Raw genomic sequence first — 23,265 nt, forward strand, 5'->3', positions numbered from 1 at the left:
GCTTTCCCACTGAAACCCTTTTAGTTTCTTCAAATGGGCAGCCGCTGAGCATGTCACCTTGGGCGGCCATTGCTATTGGGCCCTTGGTCACCATAGTCCTTGGGCAGGTGGCCTTCAAAGGCCACCAACTTGAGCACGCTCTTCCTTGCTCCACTGCCTTCACACTACAACGTTTGGCATTCTTTGAATCTCGAGTGAAAGCGCACCGATAGCTTTTTGTGCCTCCGCAAGGTCACCACATTCGGTATTCATATCGGCCAATGCATTTCGAAGCAAAACTTATTTCTCTAGCAGTCCTTGAGCAACAATGTCATCAAGGAATCTCTCACCTTGGGGTAAATCCCGCAGTCAATGCATTCCAAGACTTGGATAAAGCTCAAAAATTCCCAGATAGCATCCCGATCGAGCTGACCGGACTGGTATGAAACCGACCCCCGGTGCATCTTTAACAGCCAATAACTTGGCAACCGTAACTCTGTTGCTGATATAAAAAGGCCGACGCGCTCCACAAAGTGAGCACTTAAGGCCCGTGCATTCATTTCATCTCTGTCACCTCAACTGCAGTTGCTCAATCCGATACGGATCTGCAATCGACTTAAACTTCAAACTACCATAGCTTCTTCACCGTAGCTCCAATCGGCGAGTTGTAAAGACAGACTAGTAGAGCACTTTAAGCACTACAATTCTAGATCATAAACTCCCATCTGTGCTCACTTCAAGCATAATCAATTTTGGTATCATTAAGGCATCTGTTGGCCCTTTTAAGCCGCATCTAACATACATTAATCATTAAACTTGGCTTGTTATCAAGCCATGATCACTGACCATTAATCAAGTAGGCTTTCAATAAGCTTGATCTACATCTTCTTGGCATATTTCTTAGCATGGGAGCGGAGCTGCACAACAACAGTCCCTCAACCAATGGTCTCCACCACACTTGTAGCATGGTCCCCTAGGCTGTTGAGGTGCTCCTTGGGCTCCTCTTTGTTGGTGTGCAAGCCTTTGCCCGCTCATGACTCCGTTGGCTATGAACAAAAGTGTTCTTTCATCCAAGCTATATCTTCCTTCTCCCACTGCCTGTGCAGCAGTTGGTGGTCCTGTATTTCCTATCATGCTCCATGGTTCTGCTGTTGAGGGTTCTTCCGGTGGATAATAGATAGGATTTGCAGCATACCCATTGGGATCTTCGTAGTATGCATGCATAGGCACCAAAGCCTTCTCTTCTGATTCACTTACTGTTGGTGTGTATCTTATGCCGACTGGTCGTAATCCTGGTAGGGGTGGTTGTTGTCCCAACAATGGTTGTGGTCTTTCTACACCTACAAGTCCTAGTAGGTTGCCTGTTTGATATCTAGGCATCGGTGAGACTTGAGGGGATGTCGCTTGAGCTTGCGGAGCATATGGTCGTTCTCTCACATATCCTTGTTATAATAACATTCCTCCGTCCCATGGTTTGTCCATTTTTGTTCAATCGCACACCATTTTGGCTGTTTAGCTTGTGGTTTGGAATACAAGTTAATCTTTTTAAGCACTTCCTCTACAAGATGCTCTTGGCTTACAGCTACTTCTCCTTCCTGTGTTGTCTTAGCAGACTTGCTTCCGCTTTGTTGCGAGGAGGAATCATCGTCGAGATCCTTGAACTCACCCTCTTTGTAGACCGCACAATTGTCCACAAGGTATAGAGCCTCCTTGGTTAACTCATTCAACATCGTGCTCCTTTTCATATGTAAGTCCTTCTGGAGATCTGCATTCCTTAGTGCTTGGATAAATATAAGCATAAGTCTGGACTGAGTTGGCAATTCTTCCACGGGGCAGAACTTAACATATCTTTTTAATCATAGGGCTGCCTTTCGCACAGATTCTCCCTCTTTCTGTTTGAATTGATGGATTTGTGAGACTGTATTATGAGCTATTCCCCTTTGTGAGAATTCCTCGATAAACTTGTCAAACACTTCCTCCATAGACTCAAAGTCTCTTCGCTCCACAGAGTCAAACCAAGTAGCAGCATCATCCTCTAAAGTTAAACCAAATCCCTTAAAGCTTACCTGGACTCCTTCTTCCTGTGCGGCTCTGTGATGATCTCCTTCTGGGATCTACACAAGTATGGTTAGTCTGTTCACAAGGGTTTTCCTTGAACCACGAAAAATATTTCAAGTATTTACAACAAACACTTAGTCAATCTTCTGGTGGTCCAATTTCAAATATGAAATGATGGCTGGGATCTATGTGGAGAGTATGTCCTAGCAGTATAGTCACAACTTGCAAAATATGTGTGAATTACCACTTTCCTAGTCTATCGCGATAGACTGAAAAATTGCTCAGCATAAGTCAATTTAAAATTGTGACTTCACCTTTGAGTTCCTTTTACCCTCTATAGTCTACTCCTCAAGTTTTATAAAGTTTGGACACTTGGTTTGGGTTTTGGTCCAATTTTAGTATTTTGGTCAGATCCTGATTCTCTATCTGGGCCTTAGATTCACTTTCAGTGATCTAAATGCCTTGAAATTTGATGTGTATGATGTATAGGCTCTCCTAAAGCTCTCCCTAGGGGAAATTTGAAAAATAAGGTCCTCAACAGCAGCTTCCCTAGTCTATCGCGATAGACTGAGCATGTTCTCCACTGTTGGCATTTCTGTCAAGTTATCTCCACAGCTAGTTCACCCATTCCCTGTGTAGTGCATTGACAAGTTTTTGCACTGTTTGGACATTTGGTCAAAACCTTCTTGCCTCTGTCTCTGAATTCAGACTCTAGAACACCAGTTTTGAAGTTTTGTGGTCAAGATGGTGTTCATTTTCACTCAATTTTTGTGAGTTCCCTTGTATTGATGTGTTAAACCTGTGGTATAAAGGGTTTTTCCAGTTGTTAGTCAATCACCAACTTCACCAGTCTATTGTGATAGACTCAGCAGAGAGCAATTAGGATTTGATTTTTTGTCTGTTTTTGGACAGTTGTGTTCTCTGTGCCCATATAAGTCTATCCCTCAAGTTTTATGAAGTTTGGACACTTTTGACCTTGGACTCAAGCACTTCACAAATTTCACTTTTCTATGGCAATTCACAACTCAAATGCACTAAAAGTGATGCAAATTTGAAGACACTTCATCTTAAGCTTGTGAATATCAATCGTACCACATGACACAGTCAGTTTATCCTAGGCTAATGGTTTTATCTCTTCTTGGCCTCTTTAGGTTCACTTAGTGTTTTCTTATGAAAATCACATGTTTCTTTTCGTTGGTTTTGGTCGCAATTTTTATGTTTTCTCAAGTGTTGGATCATAAATTCCAATGTCTACTCTTTTCACCCCCTTAAAGAGTATATGATGTGGGTTTTGCTTTCAAGGCAAGCAGATAGCCTCATTGTTTCTTCTTTTTGTTTGTTTTGCGTTTTTACAGCGTTTTTCTACTCTATTTCTACACAAGTATAACCAGCACTCAAAACCAAAAAACCATAGCTCCACATTATCCTACTTAACTAAATCTAACTATTCACAGACCCTCGGCAAGACACAGGCTTCCTGGCTATCCACTAGACCTCAGGATACTCTATCCTGGATCTTGTTTTAAAAGTTTAAGCTCTCTCTAGTCGAAACTAAAGTAAGCTAACCATCACACGAGTGACGTAGATCTCCATACTTAAGGTCTTGTGTCCCCAACAGCAGTGCCAATGTTTTAGGGCAAAACTACTCCCCTGTTCATGCTCACAAGCATGACACAGACAACATACTTATCATCTGGTGACATGACTAACCCGTAGGTGCACAGCGGCAATCTCGTTAGCTTGTTAGGCTGAGACCAATAGGCTGAGACCAATCTACACATACACACTTCTATGATGCATCAACCATTAACCCTTGTTGAAAGCAACCCACTCTATCCCTAAACGCTCACAACACCGTTTACACATCAAATGAACTCGAAATCGCATCAAACTTACTAGGCACCATCCTCTCAATAGTATATACTTACCTATAAGTCTAATCTCACCAGATTTGAACTCTAGTTATCTCGAATACAGTCGCAATAGACTCACAGGTCTTAATCTAAAAGTGTGCGAAACCTAAGTCTATGGGTATCTATGTGTAGCTAATCTCTCTCTCATTCCATAAAGCACTTGATTGTTGAAAACAGACACTGTATGTGCTACTTACAAGAAAAACAAGCTCGAAGAAGGATCGGTCACGAACAGCTCAAAAATGTGAATGCGTGGCGTGGGCGCGTAGCTCTCGGAGAGGCTACCGCGATGGTGTGATCACGTCGTGAATCCAGTGAGGGAGAAGCGCGTAGCGAAGAGGATAAGACACTCTCTCTCTCTCTCTCTCTCTCTCTCTCTCTCTCTCTCTCTCTCTCTCTCTCTCTCTCTCTCTCAGACTCGTACGACACAGGATGCGTTATCGATCTCATGGTCTAGAGATTGAAGGTCAAAGTCTGCAAGTAGATATTGCTCCAACTTCATCCCAAAGAACACGATTTTCAGACGAGCAGACATCAACTGACTCCTCCATCAATTGAGTCCTCCCAACCATTTCAAGAAGTAGAGATGGAGCAGATGTTGGACGCGTTCTTTGACATGGATTCCAACATAGAAGGCGACAACATTTAACGCAGTATTGTGGACCAACCTCAACTATCCCGTTCATATCGATGGCATAATAGCAATGATGAGGAGGGCAAGATGATGCAAAGTCTTGCACGCATGCCGCTCTACACTGGTGCAAAAATCTCAGTTCTCCGTACCACATTGGCAATGCTTAATTTGCAGTCTGTCTACGGTTGGTCTGACGCCTCAGTCATAGAGCTTTTTAGGTAAACATATCTATCCTAAGCATGGTAAAGTGCAAATTATAGTTCATATAAAGTGATCAAAGGGCTGACTTGTTCATGTAATGCCAGGTTGCTGGATGAGCAAATCTTGCCAGAAGGACATCACATGCACCCTACCCGTCCATCCGCTAAAAAGATTCTTACTAATTTGGGCTTGGATTATCAGAAAATACATGCATGTCCTAATGATTGTATACTTTTTTGCAATGAGTATGCAAACCTGGAACAGTGTCCCAATTGTGGATCAAACAGGTATAGGGAGGACACACAGGGAAAATTTATCCCAACAAAGGTCCTTCGACACTTTCCTATCATTCCAAGAATAAAGAGCATGTTTAGGTGCAAGTCCATAGCCGCTTTGATGACATGGCACTCAAATACTAGATAGACAGATGATGTTATGCGGGTACCTACTGACTCTCGTGCATGGAAGCACATAGAGGAAAGTTGGCCTACACTTAAGAACGAGCCTCGATGTATCCGCTTTGGTCTGGCAATGGACGGAGTAAACCCATTCGAATTACGGAGTTTGTCATGGAGCACGTGGCCTATTTGTGTGGTTAATTATAATCTTCCACCATGGCTCGCTATCAAGAAGGGCCATCTGTTGTTGTCATTGATCATCCCAGGAAAGTACAAAGCAAAGAACATGGACGTCTATCTGGCACCACTTAATGAAGAGCTCCAAATCTTGTGGACAGGAATCGATGTGGTTGATATGTCCCAACCAATTGGATGATGGAATTTACATGTGCAAGGCATTCTCATGTGGAACATGCAAGATTGGCCAGGGTTCGGTGAGTGCTCAGGTAAGTGCCTTTAAAACCCTCACACACATGTGATTCATGGCTTTATCAACGCTTTTAAATATTAATATGTGATGTTTCAGGCTTGAGTTACTCGGGCAATCATGCATGTCCAAAATGTGATCCTCGACTTGGCTTCTGACGCTCTAAGCATTTGAGCAAGACAGTTTATGAGGGGCATGGTAGATTTTTTCCTGAAGGACATGAGCTACGTGGACCAAACATATGAAAACATGGTATGCATCCACTGAAAGCGAGCGATTGGAAAAACATGTGGCTGGAGAGGGGAGATTGGATGCCACCTGGAATGAAAAGACTTTCTATTCTCCATGATCTCTCGTATTGGAGTGACCTACTGATTAATCATTTGCTCGACCCAATGCACATCTTCAAGAATGTGGGGGGAGATCATCTGGAAGACCATCACTGGAAAAAGGGAGAGAAAGGCCCAAAGAGATGACCTGTAGGCTGTGGGTTGAATGCCGGAGATGTGGCCTCGACTTAAACCCAATGGAAAGTGGTCTATACCAAAAGGTCCATGTGATCTGAGTCGCGCAGAAGAGCAACAAGTGAAGAAAACTATATCTTCATTCAAGACTCCCACAGGATGCATGCTATGTTTGAAAACGGCTTTTACGAGAGATGAAAATCTCAGTGGTCTTAAGTCCCACGATTGGCACAAATTTTTACAGTTCATTTTACCAATTGCCATAAAGGGTTGTTTGACAGATGACATTAGAAGAACAATCTACAAAATCAGTGAGTTGGTACGCTGGATCAGTTCAAAAGAGATAAGAGAAGACAACATCGATGCAGCACGCTTAAATGCTATTGAAGCAGTGTGCATGGTGGAGAAGTACTCTCCAACAAACATTCTTACCATCCAAATGCATGTACTTGTGCATGTAGTCGATGAAGTATGCTGGGGTGGTCCATAGCAGGTGGATGTTCTTCTTAGAGAGATTTATGAAGACTTTAAAGGGGTTTGTTTGTCAAACGGCTCGCCCCGAGGGTAGCATGGCTAAAGGATGGCTTGTACAAGAGTCTCTTGTCCTCATCAGTGAATTTTTGGTCTCAATTGCTCCAAAGATGTCCCGAATGTGGAGTATTGAGGTCAATGTTAAGGTGACAAGCGACGAGCCGCAGGGACAAGGCATCGTTAGGAAGATGGACATCACAATGCGAGAAAAGGTTATGAGATTTTGCCTTCTCAACTCAGACATCATGCAAAAGTGGCTAGAGAGGTACGAAGGGGAAAAGCAACAACGTTTGATAGATCGCCTTCAATTCAAGCGCAACTGTGCAACTAGAAACCTTCCTTTTCCAGACCATCTTTAGAAATTGCCTGACTTTCCAACTGGGTTGTGGTTAGATGTGACACTCTCAGAGGAAAAGAGGAATGGAGTGTTGATTATTGAAGAGGAAGAGGAGATGTCAAGGGGTTGCAATTGGCATGTACATTTCACAACTTCCTTTTCGAGTTGTACATAAAAATTAGTTTGCTTTAATAAATTTTAGTCTGTTTCAATTTTGTGGATGCAGTATCACAAATATGGAGCTTTGTGGTTGCATGGGAAGCACTTCAGAGTGCAACGGATCGACAAACAAAGCGTCACTTTCGACAGTGGTGTTAGGGAAAGCTTTGTCCAAGAAAGTAGAAGTAGTGCTAGGGATGAGAATACAGAGCCAGCTTGAATACTTTGGCTACATCCAAGCCATCTTAAAGAGTAGCTTTAGAAAGTTTGATATCTTTATCTTTGATGTCAAGTGGTTCAAAGTTATTACCAGCGACCGTAATGCAACTGTGCGCAAAGACGAGAGTGGATTGATTCAAGTGAACTCTAGGCGGGTGTGGATAGATGTGTGGGATACATTCGTACTTTCACAGCATTGTGAACAAGTTGTGTTCATACACGATCCACTATGGACAGAAGCTGATGAGAATGATCTGTCTAAACCCTACTGGCTCTATGTCGTTCAAGTTGCTCCACGTAGCAAGCAAGTGTGTGAAGGATTGGATGTTGAGCTCAAAAAGGTGATTCATGAACAAAGCACAGAAATGACTCCAACTTTAAGTTTAGATTTTGAGGTGGATGTCAGCATTGAGAAATTGTCTGAACCTAGAGATGAGGTGTCAAATAGTGAAGCTGATGCGGAGAGCGAAGAAGAAGTAGAGTTCGACGACAAAGATGCAGAAGTACATATTGAGATAGACATCTTTGGTGCATCAGATCTCATAGAGGATGAGAGATTAACTAATGACTTTTGCTAGGAAACCTTTTGCATGGCTCTTTTTATTAGTCTACAATACACTTTAGATTTTGGTGTAGCAGTTTTGTTGATTTGTTTCATTTGTGTAGCAGTTTCGTTGATTTGTTGTTCGTATTGATTAAGTATTTCTTACATAAACTAACATATTTTGTGGGTTTTGTTTGTGTATGATTAGCCATGGCCGATGACAATGAGCCCTACTCTCCTAGTTTTAGTTTTCCAGTCACTCTGGCCGGCATGTCACCCGAGAAAATGGGATCGTTTTTGTCTCAGTTCACACCTGAGCAGATCGCCATGGCACAATATATTTGGGGTGCAGGTTCAAGTAACTCTAGACCTACTACGACCGACCCTACGCCCGGGACTAGTGTGGTCCCTACACCGAGCGGCCCCCACCTCAGTCTAATGTGCCCCCTACGACTAGGACTCGTGTGCCCTCTACACCGACAGGTGGTTCATCCTTGAGATGACATCGTCGTCGCTCTGGAGGTGGTGGCTGTTGTGGTAGCGGTTCTACCGATGCGTCCACACCATCGAGAGAGCGCCCACTACTCTCTTCAGTAGATAGTTCACCGATGGGCACACCACATACACCTTGGGGATCACACAAGCATGATCCTAGCAAGGTGTACAGGAGCAAGGATGGGGCTGTTGTGGCAGATAGGGTGGAAAAGGAAATGCGACAGAGGATTCGACAGCTCTGTACGATTCAGTTTGGTCATACTGTGATGGAGATTTGGGAAAATCTCGATCTTGAGAGAAAGAATTACATTGTCGACACCATTCAGAGAGAGTACAGGCTGACAGAGGGGTACGACAAGGTCTCGAACACCTGGATTTTGAGCGTGGCGAGGTCCACAATGTCACACCGTTGGTCAGAGGCCAGAGACAGATTCAACGACGGCCGGCATGGTTGGATGCAGAGGAGTGGATTGGGATTGCACGAGAGACACAAGACAATCCCAATAGATTTCAACAGCAGAGAGATGCAGCCAGAGCATGTTTAGAGTCTGTTGGAGCATCACATCTTGGGAGTGGAGGCTACAATACGCTTTGATACGAGTTTGTAAGTATTATATGTATGCTTTAAATTATTGATAGTATATATTTTATTTGAAGATTTATCTAATGATTAAACCATAATTTTGCAAGAAGTTGCCGTGAAGTCCTTCCGACACGCCAAGAGGAGAAGTATGGGTACAAGCATTGACTTGTGGCCCTTTTGACCCAGCTGGAGGAGGAGGGAGAGGACGTCGATTAGGAGGCATTACCATGAGGGCTTCTCACTCAGTGACCTCTTGCATATGTACAGTTTTGTAGTACTTATGTTTATGGTTTATGGTTATGTTTATGGTATGGTTAAGGTTTGATAGTCAACTTATGTTTATGGTTTATGGTTATGGTTATGGTTATGGTTGTGCAAGGTTATGGTTATGGTTATGGTTTTGGCAATCGTGCTATGGTTATGGTTTTGCTATGGTTATAGTTATGGTTGTGCAAGGTTATGGTTATGGTTATGGTTTTGGTTTTGGTTCAAGTGATGGTTATGGTTTTGCTATGGTTATAGTTATGGTTGTGCAAGGTTATGGTTATGGTTTTGGTTCAGGTGATGGTTATAGTTTTGCTATGATGGTATAGCAATCGTGTGATGGTTATGGTTATGGTTATGGTATGGCACACAGGTTATGTTTATGGTTTTACAGTTTTTGCCTCATGTTTTAATCATGTTAATAAGTTATGTTATTCTTACAATTTTGCTAATTGCCATACACTCGCTCTTTAGCGTCAGCTTGTAGGTGGAGTGCGGTTGCTTGTGCACTCTTCCTTTGGGCAGAGAGGGCTGTTTTCTTTTGCTCCAGTACATGCAGCATTAGTTCCCAACCCTCTACGTCCAAATTTTTTTTGTAGGTTTTGGTCGTCGGTACAGGTTACTGTATGACCGTCGGTATGGATCACGGAATAGGCGTCGGAATTTAATTTATTAATACCAAGGCTTATACCGTTGATTATCCCGACGCTTGTTTATATGTCTATTCCAACGCCCGCCACACCGATAGTTATACCGACACTACGATACCGGCGCTGCTTCCGAACCTTATTTCAACGCTTTTAAATTTAAAATTTAGCGTTATTTTGTCAGTACCTACGCCGAATTCTACGCGAACTCTTGTAGTGTGAGAACCCAGAGACAGAGAAAACAAAAATGAATGCGAGTCTAGAGATGGGTGAGCCAAAGACCAATGCATTTAGTCAAAAAACCAAGAACAAACCGAATAGCTGGAAAGCTAGAAAGGCTAGGATGAATCATGAAGGTAACAAGAGAAACAATCTCTAGATGAGGAGCTTACCCAAGCTAAAAAGATAAGACAACATGAGGAAATGGTTTCACCTTCACTTATAAAGATGTTTTAACCTCCAAAAGAACCATCCATAGAAGAGAAATTGAGAAGTGTCAATTCGAGAGGATCATCATTGGAGAAAAGGTTAATGAGCCATTAGATGCCCTCCTAAAAGCCTATGAAGTACGGCTCACAAACAACCAAACCCAAGAACAGAGCTGGATGACATATCCATACGTAGAACTAGAAAAGGACATGCTTGAAATGTGCAAGAAAATGATTCAAACAGCCCAAGCTTTACTAGAACCATTAGTTGGAAAACCTAAGGGGGTGATCCTTGTCCCACCTACACCAATAATCCCACCAAACGAGGAACAGGTAGATTCTAGTCACGAGCATGGAAAAAAGCTCAAGGACCCCACATTAGATCCAAGGATAGTGTTGAATACCACGGATAACTCTTTCAAGGGATTTCACATAGCTATATTTGAAAGTTGTAAAGAAATAGATGGTCTTGACGAATTGTGGAAACAAACAGAGAGGCCAATGAAGAAAGTGAGATAAGCAGACGAGTAAACCAGACGGGAGATGGAAGAGGAGTGTCTCTTCCACCAATAGAGGAATTTGCGGCTGGATCACAAATGAATCTAGAAGTGGAATCATATTGGGGAGACAAACGATTTGTACAGTCTATTGACAGTCAACCCCATTTGCTAAGAACACTATCATCCTATATGGGAGAGTACGAGGCAAAGTCAGATTTTATTGTAGTGCCATCACAAAAACTATCTCCCAAAATGTAGTGAATTTGACCACAATGAAAGGACACTAGAGAGGGTCTTGGAAGACGATGCCTATATACGAGAACCCTTTCCTGAAGAGAAGCTCAAACCCCTAGAATGGTCTCAAATTTTGGCTACATTGGATGTATGCGTCAATGAAGTCACTCCCACCAAATTTTGTGACAAGAATGGCTACGATATCGTACCATACTACATGTTGAGCAAAATTGTGGAGGAAGACGAGAACGATGGAGATACTGAGAATACGAGGATCAATAAAACGAAAACGAAACTTGAGATTAAGATATTGGGCTATGTGGACATCCCCACTAAAGAAATCGAGCAAGATGGAGAAGAATTTATGATTCTTCTGATCAATGTGAAAACAAAGATAATGCGGATGACAAGAAGTCGGAAAATACGGAGGAAGACGACCATCAAGATCAAGACAATGACGTCTTCTACAATTTCCCAAACCAAAGTGAGAGGCGCCAAAAAAGATACAAGAGTAGGCGACACCATAACAGTCTACCAACTAGACTGAGACTTATGTCAGAGTTCAAGGGTAAGACACATTTCCTTATGAACATTCATGTTGTTGATTGTGCTAAGGACAAAGTGTCAAGAAGATTTCTTAAGGTTGCTGAAGACTCAGGTTTTAAGTCAAGACTGTTGAAACTTAAGAAAACCAGCAAAGCCAAAAAAAGAGTTGCAACAGAAAAATTGGATGTCTCTGGCGATCCAATTATAACGAAAGTTGAGCAGAAAAAGAGATACAATGATTTGAAACAAAAGCTGAAAAATGTATGGACAACTGAAATGGAAAGTAGCGATGGAACAAACGCTAGTGATGGGACTAAAAGATAGATGTACCTACTCACTATTGTAAGTACACCATTCAGGAAAGAAAATTGGTGGTTCAACAACCAATGAGAGAGCCTAAATCAAACGAGTCCTACGATGGGCCAGAGAACGCCAAGAAAATAGACCTAGCAGAGCTGGGAGAAAGTCCTCGACCTGATTACATTGCCACAGATCTAAGCCGGGAAGAAGAGGACTTACTAATCAAAATGCTTAAGGAATTTCGTGATGTATTTGCCTGGTCGTACAAAGATTTGAAGGGGGTGGATCCTAGCATTTGTGAACATTCAATCCCTCTGAAGTCTGATGCAAAGCCAAGCAAAAAATGTCCATACACGTACAATGAGACATTCGCCAAAAGGATAAAGGAAGAGATAGACAAACTTATGGAGGCTGAATTTATTTATGAGATAGAGCACACTGACTGGGTGTTGCCGATAGTGGTGGTACCTAAGAAAAACGAGAAATTACGAGTGTGTGTGCATCTCAAGAAGGTAAACGTAGCAACAATAAGGGAAAACTATCATCTTCCTATCACGGAACACGTTCTGGAACGAGTAGCAGGCAAGCAAGCCTATAGCTTCATGGACGGATTCTCTGGTGATAACCAATTGCGGGTCAAACTAGAAGATCAATACAAAACAGCGTTTGCAACAGAATGGGGCATATATGCATTTAGGGTAATGCCATTTGGCTTGACCAATGCTCCAGCCACATTTCAGAGATTAATGACACATGCTTTTAAAGAATACTTGAGAATATTCTTGGATATTTACATGGATGATTTGTGTGTCTATTCCCTATTGAGAGAAGACCATATAGATCATCTTACAGGTATTCGAACCCAGAAAAATGTGTATTCATGGTACGGCAAGGTAAGATCCTAGGCCACATAGTATCGGCTGATGGAATTACCACTGATGAAGAAAAGGTAAAGGTGATCATAGAATTGCCAAGACCAAACACTGTACGAGAGATACAATCATTTATGGGGCATTGTGGATACTACCGACGTTTTATCTACATGTACGCTGTAATAGCAAAACCCTTGTATAGTCTAATCACGATCTTCATATGGACCAACGAATGTGAGGAGTCATTCCAGAAACTAAAAGATGCACTGGTATCTACACCAATTCTAAAAGCACCTGATTGGTCAAAGATCTTCTATGTACATGTAGATACTTCGGCATTTTCAATAGGCTGTATATTAGCACAACCAGGGGAGGGTAATACAGATTTTCCCATCAGTTATGCTAGTAGACAACTCAACGGTGCAGAAAAAAATTATACCACCACTGAAAGAGAAGGATTGGGTATGATATATGCGGTAAAGAAATTTCGACATCACTTACTTGCGAACAAATTCACATTTTTTGTGGATCATCAGGCACTCTTGTACTTAGTAAACAAACCTTGTAACACGGGACGAATTGTAAGATAGTTCATTGTGTTGCTGGAGTTTGATTTCACGATAGTAGTTAAGAAAGGAAAAACTCATCAAAGAGCAGACCACCTTTCTCGATTACTACACGACGAAAAAGCTACTAGGGTAGATGATGATCTCCCAGACGCATACCTGTTTAATATAGAGATGGTACCGAAATGGTCAGAGCAAATTATTCCGTTGTTGACATATGGAATGAATCTTGACGACAGACACACGGTGGAAAACTTTAGACAAGCACAAAATTACACAGTGCTTGCGGGAAGAATGTACCATCATGGAAACAATGGGATTCTAAGGTTGTGTATAGGCCCAGAGGAGTACGACGCATATCTAGAGGAGGCCCATACACAAACAGGGGGTTTCCATCCAGGAAATCAAATGACCTATGAACAATTAAGAAGACTCGGAGTGTATTGGCTAGGAATGGCAGGCGATGTAGCTAACTACATCAAGAAATGCAAGACATGCACATCCAATACCACTGTGGATTATGCCACATTATACCAAGTGACAGTAGCACCCGCATGGAGTCATGCTATTGTGGAATATTTGACTAATAAGGAGTTGCCAGGAGATTGGTCTAAAGCCAGACAAAAGGCTTTACGAATCGAAGCGAATAGGTATACCCTCATTAGTGACCAATTGTATAAAAGAGGAACTGATGACCAGTTGAGGTTAGTTCCTCATGAAAATGACTACTTTCCATTATTAGAACAAGCTCATGCAGGCATAGTAGGAGGTCCCTTTTCAACGGAGAGAACCGTAAAAATCATTATGGTTGCATGCATATGGTGGCCGACCATGATTCAAGATGCAGCAGAATTCATGAAAAGGTGTGATGAATGTCAACGCACTAAGGTACCAGTTAAAAGAGACGAAATGCCTTTAAGACCAATGATGAGTGCTCGAGCATTCGCTAAATGGGAATTGGACTTTGTTGGTCCTATTACTCCACCAGCGTATCGTTCACAAGCACAATATATCATAGTGGCCACGGATTACATGACCAAATGGGTGGAAGCAAAAGCCACAACGAAAGCAGACGCTAGAACCACAGCACAATTCTTATATGAATATGTGTTTACACGTTATGGCCTTCCAATCGAGCTGGTGAGTGATAGAGGGACACACTTTGTAAATGAAGTTATCCAACATCTCTTAAATGAGTTTATGGTAATTCATCACAAATCCGCACCCTACCATCCACAAGCCAATGGTCAAGCAGATGCGACCAACAAAATATTGTGCACAGTTCTTACAAAATTGGTTAGTGAAACAAGAACGGATTGGGATCAAATGCTATATTCAGCATTGTGGGCTTATCGAGTTGCATATAAAACAACACTCAATGCTACACCATTTAATATGGTATATGGGTTAAATGCAATATTACCTATTGAATTTTTGATTCCCACACTAAGGGTAGCTACACAATTAGAGTGGACAGGGCATGAGCTTTCAGAATGGTTAGCGGACCTCGAAAAATTAGATGAGTTACGACTCAATGCTGTAGCAGCCATATATGCAAAAAAAAGACAACAGAAAGAGTTTTTTGACAAACATGTCAAAAACAAGGACTTCAAAATGGGCGACTATGTCTTAGTATACACCCTTAAACAGCATGCCAAGAAGCTAAAGAAAAGAGGAATGGGGCCTTATTTGATCCAAGAAATATGGTCCAGCGGAGCAGTAAAACTGTCGACACTAGATGGAAAAGAAATGCTGAACTGGATTAGTGGGTGTCGTTTGAAAAAGTATCATCTACCTTTAACACTGGAAATTTTGTTTCAATTGCATTATGGCAAAGCCTATAGACAGGAACAGCAACGAATTCAGGACCAGGCACATCAAGAAGCCAAGGAATGCATTGCTAAGAGAAAGCAGTTTCTAAGGACAATAAACATGGTCACACCAATGATGAGTGACGAATATCCTCTTTTGACATTCCGAACAATCGAAGCGGATATACAAAGCGAAGAATTAGCAAAGACAATAACAGACTTTATGGCTCGGGACGAAAGCACCACTGACAACTTGGAAAATACGTGGTGTAGTTCTTACATAAAAGCTTATGCAAGAACAAAACAAGTTGAAATCTATGCATTGCTTGATACTGGGGCAAAATTGAGTGTCACCAGCTTTGAGCTTTTTCAGAAACTTGGACCAATGAGGAAATTCCCAGAGACACACAGGTTGAAAGTAGCATCGGGTGATGAGGTGACCACATTGTGGTCTATTATATTACCAATCACAGTGCAGGCACACACGTACACTAACAAGCTCCATGTACTGCCACCAATTAGATCAGCAACGCCGTGTATCTTAGCAGTGTCATGGATGAAAGCTAACAGGGCATTCATTGATTTGGATACTAATGAAGCACTGTTCAGAAATGAAAACTTTTCAGAACCCCTCTTATCATATGACCAATACATGTCAAGGTGGAGACAGGAGTTAATACATCCGCAAAGCATTGACCAACAACAAACAAAGTTTACATGTCAAGAAATGTATTATCAAAAATCAACAATCATGCAGGAACCAGGCAAGTTTGGGTATGATGTACAGATCTAGCCGAGGCATAATTTCATCAAGGGCGGAAATATCAAGTCTGGCTCAAGCAAGATAGCTTAATTCCTATAAAAAAGTGGACAGAAGAACATACAAAACACCAAAAGCCAGCAAAGCTTCAAAGAACAATTATCAACCAGTCGAATCCGCAACGGACTATATTGGTATGGCGTCCAAAATTACCAATTCAAAAAGCGCCAACAACACAAGTATGGATGCCAAAGAAGATTAACGAACAGTTGTCTACAACTGTCAATGACAATCTAAATCATACAACCAGCACGCGGAAACAAGTAGAATCCACAACAACAACTACGAGGATCTGTACGACCAAAGTCATCCAATGGAAACGAAAGAATGTTCCACCAGAACATGCAACAAAATATACAACAATATCGACTTCAAAGGAGCCACATACACCAATTCAAAAACCGTGGAAAAAAATCAAACAAAGAGCGGCAGATTTACAACTTCTTCTTGCAAAGAAACTTTGCCAGCCAACTCAGGCTACCACAGGAAACCTCAACGACAAATGCCAATAAGCAAACCGCTTATACCTTCCTCTTACACCGCATAAATTTTTTCGAAATGCATTGATTGTGCATGCATATAGGGCTACATTACAAGGCCTGCATTAGCACGAGTTCATGCCCATGCACAGCACATACCCTTGACGACCCTGTCATCCGGGAGGACTCCAACTAGGAAGGGGGGAGGCATTCCAAATACGGACTCACGTCATATATTAGAGGGCAATGTTTGTGATTAATTTTTCAACCATTTTTGCATTTTATTGTGTGATTTTGGGAAAAGAATATGCCCTCGTAATTCATCAGAATTGGGGACCAAATGATCATATATGAGCCCCTAGGGATGTGTATATACTATAAAGAGAGTCAAAAGTGGCCAAAAAACCGTCGAAAAACAGCAAAAAATAGGCCAAGGTTGACAATTTAGAGTGAGAATGTACATAGACGAGAGAAAAGTGTGCTACAAAGTGTTTTTCTTTTCATGGGTATTTTTATAGGTTAGAATTGCTATTTTTGGGTTATTTTGGGATTTATTTGCTTTATTTTAGCCATTTTCTAGCAAAAAATATAGAAAAAAATCCATAAGCTAGATGGAAACACAACAGAAGAGACGCCTGATCAGAGCGAGGTAAAGAAGACATAGAAAAAATAGGGACTGCGAAGGTGACAGGGCAAAAATGACCACCGTCATGACGGGACCTCCAAAAGGAGAAATCTGCAAAAATTGTAGAACTGGAGCAAACGAGGTCCAAATCAGGAAATTTGCGAGGCTAAACCGCACCTCGCAAAAAGTTATGGCCAACAGGTAAAAGATGGGAAAATTTCGTGTCGGAGTCTCGATTACATATAGAGGGGCTAGGCTAGAAATTTCTCATTTGAGTCATTTTCCATTGTGAGAGAGAGAGAGCTCCCTACAACAGTTGAGACTTTCAGGAGCTCATCCATCGCGCACGGTCACCAGATCGACATCAGATATGAGAGGTATGCTCGTCACTCAACACTGACTCTAAGTGTTGTTTACTTCAGTTAGTCGCAAAACCTCGCCAGCACCACCATCACAACCTGTGCACACATACTGTAGATCGGTTGTTAGGAAGACCTAGAGGCCACCAAATGGAACCAAAATTGAAAGGCACAATGCCTATAGCTTAGGGATCAAGCCTATGACCTCGAAAAGCGTGAAGGAAGCCGCCCAAAAAACCCTAATTTCACAGGACCTGCAGAAGGGCGGCTGAACCAAAGTGATCGAAAATGAGCCAAAACTCATAGGCAGCAAGCCAATAACCTCGACAAACCAACTGAATGGTTAGACCATGAAAAAGTCCTTCAAAACGAAGCCTAACATCCCTATCTGACGGAAACTGCGCAAAGCGTCATGATACTCTAACGGGCGGACCAAGTGACCAAATGACACCAAATTTGACAGAGTACATCCAAAAGAGGTCAACTACGAGTTGGAATGTGTCCACTCACGAAAAAGCTCGTCCACTAGGGCAAACGCCAGCAACAGGCCAGAAAGACGTCCAAATGGTCGTTCTTGGTGATGTAAACACAAAAAGAACAACCGACTGCTTTGACGGAAGGTCAAAAGGAAATGAAAGTCAGCCTGAGTCATACAATGACCAAAAAGAACGGCGACCATCACCTAAGTGGTCTACTCTGACTCCAGAACCAGCTAAGTGCTGCAAACAGGGAGTACACTTTTCTAAATTGATTAAAACTTAATGTGTGTGTCTAGGAGAGCCTACTAACACCATTGTGGTCAACTAACATCAAAAAACTTGTAAAAATGACTAGATGCTGAGTCTATCGCGATAGACTTGCTATTACACTTAGACAAGTAAATTTTTGATTTTGACTTCATAAGGGGTACTAACAAGGGATAATGATCACAAATAGCAAATCAAAGTGAAAAATTGCTCTCTCTTGACCAAGTAACTGAGTCTATCGCGATAGACTTGCTATTTTTATCTTTGGGGGAAGGATTTTCAATATTTTCACAAGGATAGACTTGGGGAAGCATATGGAGGCAGTACACCAAATTTGGAGACAAGATAGACTCATATGGCAAGCTGAGATAGACTTGACAGCAACTCAGAGTCACACCAGGGCATCTCAATAGCAGATGGTTAAAATTCACATGTGAGAGGTCAAGAAACCTTACATCAACTAGGAGAAGGCAGACAGATGATCATAGAGCCAAAATATGAAAAAATGACACTAAGTCCCAGTCTATCGCGATAGACTAAGCAGAGTGATACAGGGCCATCTGATCAAAAATTGGAATCAACAATTGGCTTCAGCATGATGCAAGAGGACTACCCACTAAGTTTGAGCCCAAAACAACACAAAATGAGGGAGATAGACCAACATCTCCTTGGAGGGAATCTGAAAAAATGGAAGTTGATCCAAAAAGGGGTCACTTGACATCCATTTGAGATGGAAATGGGATCAGATCATGTACAAGACATGAGGAACCAACTGGTGAAGTCACATGTGGAAAATATATCTCCTGACAAAAGATAGCCAGTCTATCGCGATAGACTGGGCAGAAATTGCAAATGAGCTGATTTTCAGTTTGTGACTATAGGGTGACCTTACATGCCCTACGCACATACACCACACAAAATTTCAAGTCATTTGGACTTGTTCTCCTTCATCATCAACATTAATTTGAAGCCGTCAGAGTCGGACAATGAAAGAGCTTGTCTATTTGCTAACATTTTACCTTAACGCATCTTGGGATTAAGAAGGCTCACCTAGATGCATGATTAAGTGGTAATCAATTTAGAAGAGAAGTACTATGTTTGTACATTAACCGTTATTTGTGAATACAGGGTCCATGGATGCTTTTCCGGGAAAAAGAAAAGTCAAGAACCTGGCAACGGAAGGTGCAATACCCTATGCACTTCTACCCAATTCATTAAAGCCTGCGGCCACGTGGATACCTACAGACGTGCAACAGGCAGCAGCCTTTCAAATCTACCAAGGTTCCTATGTGGATGACAAAGGAAATTTAGTGGATACAGTAATGATCCCCAAGGAGGCAGAAAATTACTTGAAAAGATCACCGCAAAGGTCATGGCTGAAAAAGTTGGCTTGTGGAACCTTGTTTCACTACCACCAGTGGGGATAGATTTCAAGAGGGTACAACACCTAATTGAGACTATCCAAGAAGATGGAACTTGCAGGGTGACAGACATGGATAATGAGGTGATGGAGATTCAGATCACAAAGGAAATCGTCAAAGAGGCATTAAAATTGTCTCATCACAGAGCCAACATGAGAGAAAGAAGGAAGAACCTCACAGTCTACCTGCAAAGATCCAAACTGCCTTCTTTCGAACTCATAGCAAACCCGGAAGTAAGAGAACTCACACAGGTATACAGTCAGTGTTTGTTGAGCTACAGCAAGAGACCGCCTAGATACACTACACCACACGGGGTCATCTCAACAACACTGACCTGGGCTATGGGAATGACACATGAGTTCTATATAGATCATGCATCATATCTGTTTGAGGAAGTGACAAAGCTACGACAGGACAATCCAAATTACATTGCAGGAGGAGAAGTCCTCACCAGAATAATATACAAGGCCATAGGAGCGGCAGATCAGCTGCCACCTGCTCCTCATCAAAACGACTGGCTGGTGTTAAGAGAGAATATTGAAGACAGTTCATAAAGGTGAGTACCGGCCTCTACTAACACCATTGGAGGATGCAGGCTGGAAAGAGTAACCAAAAGTACACAGGAAAAGATGGAAGAAGAAAGAAAAACTGAAGAAGAAGATTTGAGACTAAAGATGCGGAAAGTGGAAATGGAGAACAACACCAGATTGCAGAAGGTAGCAAAAATGGAAAGAATGCTAGAAGGCTTTGTACTCGAGAGATCTCTACGAGGCGATGTAGGAGCCACTTGGAGACCTTCTAGTAGCACTTACACATTGAGAACAAAGAATAAACACAACCCAGCTTTTGAGTTGGACTGGTTTGAAAGGTACATCCAAGAAAGGAATGCTATGGATGAACCAGAACTGCTACTTGAAGAGGAGGATCTCCAAACCTTGAGAGATCAGTTAAGGCCAACTTCACGACATCAGGAAACACCACCTCCATCTCCAAGGCCAGAGACAAGTGAAAGGCAATCAACCCCACCTGCTGACTCTCGTCCGCATTCAAAGAGCTCACATCGTGATGAGAGGGTTCATACACCACCCAATGAAGAAGAAGAAGAAAGGACAGATGGTCACCCAAACACTGAAACAGTATCACACATTGATAAATGGATGTGAGATCTTAGGGCTCAAAAGCAGAGTAAACCTCCTCAAGGAAAATTTACAGGAGTCAGAAAATTTCAATGCCATTTGTGAAGATACAATCAATGTATTTCTTGAAGATGTCAATGACAGAGATGAACAAATCCAAAGGTTGGAAAAAGAAAAGCAAGATGCCCTCGAGACAGTCAAAAGTTTGCAAGTCGTAATCGATGACTTACAAATTGAAGTGAAGGATTTGAGAGCAGTAACAGATATACAAGCAAGGGAGATAGAACGAGCAAAGAAACAAAAAACGTTGCTACCAACAACACCGGTGGTCCAACCGCAAGAAGAAGTGGGGGCACTAAAGAGAGAGCTGGAATTGGAAAGAAAACAGCGCTTAATGATAGCCGAAAGTGCACTTAGATCAGAGGATCAATTACAAAGACAAATCTCGGACTTACAAAGTGAACAGCAACAAGGACCAGCTCATGACAGTGAAAGTAGGCCTGCATGTAGCCGCATGCTTCGTGCTCGCTCCATGATTGTCCTATTCATCCTTTCCAAAATCCCATTTTGTTGAGGTGTCCTTGGGGTTGTTCTTTGCCTCCAAATGCCATTGCTAGCACAAAATCTTTCAAAATCTTGGCTGCAATATTCGCCTCCATTGTCGAATCTGAGGCATTTAACCTTGGCACCTGTTTCATTCTCCACAAAGGCTTTCCAACTTTGAAATATGGAAAATACATCGGATTTATTCTTCATGATATAAACCCATGTTTTTCTAGTCGCATCGTCTATGAATGTTACATAGTACAATGAGCCACCAAGTGATGGTGTACTTGCAAGACCCTAAACATCAGAATGAACCAACTCAAGTTTTTTATTTTTTCTTTCATTTTCTAATTTTTGAAATTTTACCCTCTTTTGTTTACCATAAACACAATCTTCACAGAACTCTAAGTCCACTTCTTTCAAACCTGGTAGAAGCTTCTTTGTTTGAAGGATTTGCATTCCTTTGGCGCTCATATGCCCAAGCCGGTAGTGCCACACTGCACTGTCAACTTCTGTAGTTGTTGCACAAGCTAAAGGTTGCGTGCTAACAGTACACAAGTAAAGTGTACCGACCTTTTCTCCCTTGGCAACCACCAAAGATCCCTTTGAGATCTTCCACCGTTTGTTTCCGAATGCAATGTTGTGACCTTCATCATCCAATTGTCCTGTACAGATTAAATTTTTGCGAAGAGAAGGAACATGCCTAACATCTTTAAGCTTCCATTCATTTCCGTTAGCAGTTTTGACAGAAATTGTACCTTTGCCGACAATCTCACAAGCTTCATCATCTCCCAAGTATACATACCCAAAATTACCTTTGGTGTAGTCTTGGAAATGTTTCTTGTGTGGTGTCGCATGGAATGAAGCCCCGGAATCTACTATCCAGGAATTAGACACATTGTCTAATGAGAGAATTAGAGCATCTTGCTCTACTTTACCTGCCACATTGGCCTCCGATGTTGGCTTGTTGTCTTGAGACTCTGTCTCCTTCTTCTTCTTGGACCAGCAATCCTTCCTGACGTGGCCCTTCTTGCCGTAGTTCCAACATTCAAGAACTGACTTTGTGCGTGACTTGCTCCGCCTTGAGCGATCATGACCCTTTTGGTTTTTGAACCTCTCCTTATACCTTCCTCTTGTTTCCATTAATAGTGCAGCACTTGATGATTCTCCTGTGCTTCTCCTTCGTATTTCCTCACTTAGGAGAACACCCACAACATCATCAAACTTAAGAGTATTTGTGCCAGAAATAGAATTACTTACAGCCATCACAAGGCTATCCCAACTATCCGGTAGAGATGATAGTATAAGGAGATCTCGCACTTTGTCATCGAAATTGATTTTCACTAATCGAAGTTGACTTATGTTTGTGTTAAAGTCATTTAGGTGTTCTGCAACTGAACCATTCTCTACCATCTTTAGATTGAACAAGCGCTTCATAAGAAATACCTTATTGGATGCCGATGGTTTCTCGTAGAAGTCGTCAAGTGACTTCATCAAGTCCTCCGTGGTCTTCATCTCCGAAACATTGAAGGCCACCATTGACGCTGAGGCGGTCCGGGGCGGGCAACAAGAAGAGCAACCTCTAGACACCCTTCAAGGCTCCCGTGCTGCTCAATGGGGCTGGGGCACAACACAACACAAACCAAAACAACAAACCCACAGCCAAATCCCAACTACACAAGGGGCACCACCTAGTTTAAGAGCGAACTAGGACGCAAAAGAGGAGAATCGTTAGAGCAACTCACAAACAAGCAAGGAATTTACACTAACCCTAACACCAATGGAACACTCTCACACACTAAAACACGAGAGAGAGAGAGAGAGAGAGAGAGAGAGAGAGAGAGAGAGAGAGAGAGAGAGAGAGAGATGGTGTACAACTTAGCTTCAACTTTATATTTTGCACAAAAAGGAACTTAGAGCTTGTGTAATCAAGTGACTAGCACATTGTCTTAGGGTTATGGGAGCCCTCTCACCATCCACCCTCTTACAATGGTAGCCAAACAATAGCCAATGAATCACAAGC

The sequence above is a fragment of the Adiantum capillus-veneris genome, chromosome 20 (genome assembly GCF_014529385.1).
Source record: "Adiantum capillus-veneris isolate H3 chromosome 20, ASM1452938v2, whole genome shotgun sequence".
In the NCBI taxonomy this organism is placed as follows: domain Eukaryota; kingdom Viridiplantae; phylum Streptophyta; class Polypodiopsida; order Polypodiales; family Pteridaceae; genus Adiantum; species Adiantum capillus-veneris.